This window comes from Plutella xylostella, chromosome 15 (genome assembly GCF_932276165.1).
Source record: "Plutella xylostella chromosome 15, ilPluXylo3.1, whole genome shotgun sequence".
Lineage (NCBI taxonomy): Eukaryota > Metazoa > Arthropoda > Insecta > Lepidoptera > Plutellidae > Plutella > Plutella xylostella.
The window spans coordinates 9,862,520-9,870,001 of NC_063995.1; the positions used below are offsets into that span (position 1 = coordinate 9,862,520).

General features: G+C 36.8%; 1 protein-coding gene across 5 annotated transcripts in view; it reads right to left on the bottom strand.

Moving 5' to 3' along the window:
• LOC105391724 (diuretic hormone 45) overlaps positions 1 to 6,885 on the bottom strand; it is a 76,326-nt gene extending 69,441 nt beyond the window's left edge. The window contains exons 1-2 of one of the 5 annotated variants that reach the window (XM_038108229.2): positions 6,530 to 6,885; positions 1,388 to 1,516 (exon numbers count right to left, since the gene is read on the bottom strand). The gene's annotated coding sequence lies outside the window, so the exon portion shown is untranslated. Of the gene's footprint in view, positions 1 to 1,387; positions 1,717 to 6,529 lie in introns of those variants that run through there. The other 4 variants (XM_038108230.2, XM_038108232.2, XM_038108235.2 and 1 more) reach the window with 4 other exon arrangements.
• Positions 6,886 to 7,482: the final 597 nt, after the last annotated feature.

Below are 7,482 nucleotides of genomic sequence, written 5' to 3' on the forward strand. Positions count from 1 at the left end.
TATTTTCTGATGATACGAATGATGTTAATGGCACGGCAAGTCTCTCTTGCCTTCTTAAAAACATAACATTATAAAGTCAATAAGGTATTAAAGTCACTTTTGAACATTACCTTTTGGTCCTAAACGTAGGTATTTGTGTGTTTGTTAGTAACCAAAATATTTTTCTAATCTTAAGGGCCACTTGCACCAACATATTAAATCTAGATTTAGTGTTAAATCTAGATTTAGTGTAAAATTTTATATGGATTGACATTTCTTAAATCTAGATTTAATTGTTTGTGCAAGTGGCCCTTAAAGTATATCCGTGTCCGTGCACCTCGCGTTATCACGGGCGTTCCCTGCCTGTGTCATGTAAATTAATGCATGAGGTTTGTAAATTATGCCATCTCATGACCTTTGTCGCGCCAACAATACTAAGCAACTATGTTTAAACTTTGTTTCTTTGTGTTTGAACCAAATGTGAAATTCTTGTTTTGTGTCGTAAGTACATGAATTCTTAAATACAACGTGTAAAAGATATGCTCATAAAAAATAGTTTTTTTTCTGAAAAGTGATTCATTATGATGAACAGATTATGTTGTTTCATTTATCGACACTATGTGAAATCATCTTTTAATACTTGTGTTACGTAAAGTACCTAAATTAGAAAATATTTCAATTCATTAAAAAAAATGGCAAACTGCTTTGAACCTAGAACAACGCGGACTCGGGGCTTTGAAGTCCCGTTTTTTTGATAAAACTAACAGCTTATTTCTATTGAATGATTTACAGAAATATTAATTTACTGGACATAGTAGTACTTACCAAAATTGAAAATTATGTTTAAGCAAATATATAGAGGTGACATCGATAAAATAAAAACAATTCATTACGGACCTTAGGGAGGACGATTGATTGAATAGGGAAATAGTACAAATTATTTCAAGGAGGTATGTAAAGCATATGACTTACGTAAAATAATTAGTTACTTACGTTTTAAATAAATATTTCTTACAAAGTGGTTGACAAGTTTGGTAGACTTTTTTTTAAATGTATGAAGAAAGATAACTCTTTATACTTATTATTTATCGTACAAACGCAAATATTTAAGTATACCTATTATACTTGCTGTTCGAAAATAATATTTTAATGTTTACACACAGTCTCGACGCGTTAGCCATTCAATAAATAAAACTTACTTAACTTTTGAGTGAGCATCAAACTTTTTACGAGCTTTTAATACGTTACTCTTTACACGCACAACTTTCTACCAACTAAATGATAATCAAACTTTTCCAGACGATTTGAAATTCACGCACAAATGCCCTACATGCTAATGAACGTGTCCAAACTAGAAAACTTTTAACAAACAATCAGAAACTCCAACTAAAAAAACTTTAGAACTTACCTTTTCCGAAGAATTGAGTCGGCTGGACCGGCGCGGAAAACAAACGACGAATAACACTGGGGAAACTCACTAGTCACTGGACAGGAAGTTCAGGTTGGTTTCCTCGGGTGGTGGCGAGGCTGTTAGGAGCTGAGGAGGCGCGAAAGTTATGGGCATCGGCGGCCCGAGGGCTGGCTTATATCCCGCGTGCTGGGCCCCGCCGCGCATGCGCCCCACGCCATTCATGGCATACCCTCAATGACACCACGCGCCCCCGCATATCTACTCATTTTGACATACGCGTGGCTTATTTTTAATAGCATTTTAGTTTTTTTTTGTGTTTGTGTGGAACGTTATGTGATGTTATGTGCGCTTTGTGTGATTATGTACAAGTAATGACGGGGTGTGTTTTTATGCTTGTGGTTTGCCTTTTTTTATTGAAACGGTTGACGTTCGGTATCGGTAAGTAAAACTTAGGTTGCACGATCATTTCTAATAAATGTTAGAACAAAGGTGAGTAGGTTCACTTTTGAAAATAATTTAGTATTCTAACGTTAGTTTAAAGGTTAAACTGCTATGGCAGCATATTTATTAGGCACTTAAAATTGTATTAAACTCCTTACTAGGTACAACGTGAATACCTAGTTACTATAAAAGTAGCAAAATTAAAACGTAACTCCCTAGATAAGTATGTAATTTCCATCCGGGAACACAATGATGGTTAAAACTTTTTAATAGATCCTTTAGAAGGCGGGCTGGTATAAAAAGGTTTGCGGCCAGCGAAATTCACAGCAAGTGGATAAACCAGCCGCCATTTGCTCCGAGTTTTAAACCAAAAGGGTCAAGTTCAAACCATCCATTACTTCCAACGGCATATCCTCACTATCTTCAACTTCTGCAAGTCTAAAGCCTAGCTTTAAAAATGGAGGGTTAAGTACTCTACTTTACCGAAAAACGGTAAGTTTAATGCGACGAAATACAGTCGTGGTCAGCGCAGCCGCGCTCCTAATCATACCCTCAAATTCATAGACCGTATTGTAAATTTACAACAAGGATAAAAATGACTTTGAATGAAACGAGTTTCGACTCTTTACGTCAGTCAAAAGGTTGAAAAATCGTATAGTACAACGAGAGCACAACGTAAATTTTAAACCTGTTGGAAAGTGTCAAAAAGCTCTATTAATTTGGGGGTTAGTTTCTCTTAAACTAGAGTGACCCCGATGATCCCGAAAGTGACAAAACGTTTTAAGATTACGTGACTATCGAGGTGCCGCGATAAAAGTGATTTACGTTCTCTTCAACATCATGTTAACTGTGTTTCAGTGAGCTCAACTTGGAAGACTTTATCTTTGAAGGTCTTAATCTACTTCACGGTTAGTCGCGAGCTGAGATATCGGTATTTAAGAGGTGAAAACTATCGTTCGTGTAATAATAATACCAATAACACCTAGTAATAATAATACCTAGGTATTGTATTAATTATTTCTTGATCTTAATGGTTGTTTTGACCCGAGATTAATGGGCAGAACTTAAGTATGACAACAGTGGAAACATTGTTAACTTATTAGCAGTTTGTGCAGTTTGCCATGAAATCTAAATGATAAAATTAAACATACCTACTTAATACACATGAAGTAGACTCCTTTTTACAAAGGATTTGTAAATTTGGAAAAAATACGGGAATCGCCGAATTTGGATTCTTGGACGATACTCGTGTAAGTAATTACTAATTAGGTAGTTTCATCAAAATGTCTAAATTTGTGTAGCACCTACTTGCTTTGTAAACCTCTTGCAAACCGTCTGTAAATCATTTGTATATGGCATTTGAGATGAACTTTGAAACCATTTCAGTCTTTTCGACATAACGAACTACTAATAAGTAATGCATATAAATAATATTGTTACTTATTTCTTTGGTCGACCGTACATTAGTATGAAACCTATGTGTTCATGTAGGTAGGTATATACATATATATTATTGTATTATATCATTGTCGCCCATCATTAAATCCAGTATATTACATCCCTAACTTTTATTTGCTTTCTGATTTATTCATGGGAGTCTTTATTTTCTCATCATTCAAAACGAGGTATAATCTACGTCATATAATATCACGTGACGTATCCACAAGACAAATACGCCTACAAAGTCATCATAAATGTATCCTTATCTCTGAACCTCATCATTAATTTACTTTACGGGAGAAACGTTAAACCTGATCGCATATTTACTGATTTTGTGCCCTTTTTATAATAAAACTTCAATGCGCTTATTTTTTGCCCACATCACCCCCTAAAATACTAAGGTTTTGTGTTGGTTAAGAGAGATGCTGGTTCAAATCCAGCTTCTGACATGTAGGTACTGATGATTTCGTTGGAATGGTGTAGTAGTAGAAGTGGTGACGGCTGAATGGTGTAGTGGTTTGTGACCCTGACTGCTATGCCGTAGGTCTCGGGTTCGATTCCCGACTGGGGCAGATATTTGTTTAAAGACAGATAATTGTACTCGGGTCTTGGATGTTGATATTTATATTTAGTAACTATCTGTCTATGTATTTGTGTAGATATATCAGCTGTCCGGTACCCATAACACAGGTTCTGCCTAGGTTGTGGTCGGATGGCCGTGTGTGAGTTGTCACCACATATATATTAATACTAATGTTTCTTGCTATTAATGTAAAAGTGAAGTAAAACATTTTGAGGAAACCTGTAAGTACTTATGTCTAGATTTTGCTCATCTAGATGTGTGAACCCGCAGTGGACCATCGTGGTGAAAAATGGTCCAAGCATAGAGTTCAGAGGGGACACGCACAAAAGTTCCATTCGATGCCAGGTGCAGGTACTTTTACAGAAAATAAGATAGATAATAAAATAGGTACTCTGTACACCATACATTCCTAACTCTACCAGGGAAAGACTGCTGAGTGGTTGATTGTGATAATACATACAAAAACAAAATATTGTTATATATAAGCTGCATTGTAGCTCAGGGCTTGTAATCAGGTGTGTTAATAAGCTTAATGAATAAAGGATTTTGAAATTGTAAATGCTATTTGTATCATTTTACACAATATTATTATTATTCGTTCGTTGGCGAGTGAGTACATTTTAATAAGCTCATTAACCTGTTTAGAGAAGATAAAAGTTTGTAGCACACAGTAAACCTGTTTATTACCGTGTACCATCAACGTTTTACGTTAAAACTTTTACGAAGGAACATGTGCGTTGCACTTTAGAACACAATTTGTGTCTTATTGTATTGTATTTGAGTATAAGATATTATCTTAGGCGAACGTATAAAATTAAGAAAAAGCATCCGGTGTCGGTAGGGTTACTCTATACTGACTAAAAACGAAAGAACGAGAGCTGTAGTCGTTTAATACAACGAGATAATATTATTAAATTCTTCATTGCACATATTATATTACAATTTGTACATAGGCGAAATTAATGCTAAAAGCATTCTCTTTCAGTTATCCTTGGGTGTTGTAGAGAAAGTGCGTTAGGGTCAATTTATACTGGGGCAGAGTCGAAGCGCAGCGAAGCGTCAAATTCTTCACAACTAAAGCAAAGCCGCACGAATGATTGGTTGCGTAGGTCACGCGTAGACGCGCGAATCGCGAAGAATGCGCGCGACTTTTTAAAATCTCAGTAGCAATAGACGCTTCGATGCGCTTCGACTCTTTACTAGTATAAATTGACCCTTTCTATTCTATTCTATTCTCTGTGGGGGTGTTAGTACCTGCACCTGGCTCTCTCGAATGGAACCTTTGTGCATATCCCCAAGGTCTAAACTGCCTTCCTAAGCTTGGACCATTTCCACACCACGCTGGTCCACTGCGGGTTGGTGGGTTCACATATCTAGATGTGCTAGATCTAGATATGCAGGTTTCCTCACGATGTTTTCCTTCACCGTAAGAGCGATGGTATACATTGTACTTAAGTTAAAAGAACTCATTGGTACATGTCAGCGCCGGGGCCGCCGGGATCGAACCCGCATCTCTGGCGTGAGAAGCGGGCGCTTACCCGACTGAGCTACCACCGCTCTGAATTGACCCTTAGACTGTGAGGAAAATTTAGTTTTGTTTAATGTCTATAAATAGATAGAGTGGTGGCAGGCGCAGCAGCGCTCCGAAACTTCGTTTTAGTCATATAGGACCCCCCATCCCGGTGACACGGACTCTATATGACTACCGTTGACACGTCACTCGAGATGGCTTCTTTTGTGCACCCTATGAAGTGTGAGTGCGTTGGGAAGTCAGCAACTGACGTGACGCTAATCTGACTAACCTAACCTAACCCTCATGTTTGTCACCGGAAAGATAAAAAGAATAATATTTTCAGCCCTAAACCGCGCAATAAAAATTAAACTAAGAATCCTAATCCTAACTAATATTATAAATGCGAAAGTAACTACTGTTTCTGTCTGTCTGTCTGTTACTCTGTCACGCCAAAACTACTGAACGGATTTGAATGAAATTTGGTAGACATATGGTATAGACCCTGAGAAAGAACATAGGCTACTTTTATCCCGGAATTCCGACGGGAAATATTTTCAAGGCGAAGCGAAGCTCGCGGGAACAGCTATACCTTATATAGGTTGAACAAAAGTTCGTAGAGTGACAGCATGATTTTTTATCCTACAGATAAGTAATGTGTTGGGCACACTCTATTCTACGAGTATCTTGCTGTAGTTAAGTAATAAACTAAAACAAGAGTGCACTCCCAAACAATTGATATTTAAACGTATACAGTCTGCAAAATATATTCTGGCTTAAAGAGTTCGTACAGCCTGAAAACTAAATTAGTAGTTACTTAAAATAAGAATAATGATTTAAACTATTTAGCAAAGACTAATATTGACCTACCAAAATATTCATACTTACAAGATATCTACCGATTGATAATATACATGTGTATTTGATAGATTTGTACCTAAGTTGGTAATAAATCAATTGAATTCATTTAGACTATTTAGAGGGACCGATTTCTTTGCGTTTCTGACTCTACGTCAGTTATAAGTGATCGTATACCGTATACAGGGAGTCCCGTTTTCTAAACTCAAGACTGTAAGAGGTCGCATATCACGATTCACAAAATTGGTACTTATCTAAGTAATAAGGGGAGACACAAAATATATTCACGAAATAAAACATATCATACCTTTTTTGTAGACTCTACCGATAAACGTAACAATAAGACCGTTGGCTTCCAAAATTAAAACACATCACGAGAATGAAACGAACGTTGGTAACAATTTCATTTTCATCACAATTATTCACTCACTAAGTTTCGCTTGCTGGAAATTAATTTCACTGAGTTTAATTTCGTTGCTAATTAGTTCTCTTAAATAAATAGCAACATGATGTCTTCATTAAATTGGTCACTATAAGTAATTGTGTGCTTATATACCGCCACCGCACGGCACCACCTTTTTTTTCTAAATGATTTTTTTTTCTATTCGCTGCAGTCCGCCATAAGGGACTTTTTCAGCTTTACCCGCACGGCACCACCTCGGAACAAACTATCAATGCGATTCATTTGAGTTCAGCATTTTGAGTCACCGATATCGATCATCGCATCACATGACCATCTGCCAATGACCTATCAAGGCCTAGGCATTGGATCAGTTCAAAATAGTGATTATAGTACAGACACCCGCATAGGCCTACGACAGATCCCACTTATTTAAACATTCATGGTACCCGCGAGGCTTAAAATGTCCCGAGACATATTTTTTTCGTATTTATTCACCTTTCGAACCTCTCATCATAAACACCCACACCCAAAACACTTATTTATTTATTTATTTATAAACACTTTATTGTACATTATAAAGTTACAATAATAAAAGGTGAAGAACATTAAAAGAAAACTAACAATGTACAAAGGCGGGCTTATTGCCAAAAAGCAATTTCTTCCACCCAACCCTTGTTAGGTTGGGAGAAGAGGACATTAACGCTTTCAATCAATTAATAGCACAATAAAATATTACCAAAAAATCACTTACCAACCTTTTCAAAAGTAGCACCGGCACTGCAGAACAACCTTTGTTGGTGATTGTACAAACTAACACTACTAAGAGTGAGCATCATCATCGTCTGCTCGTGCTAATG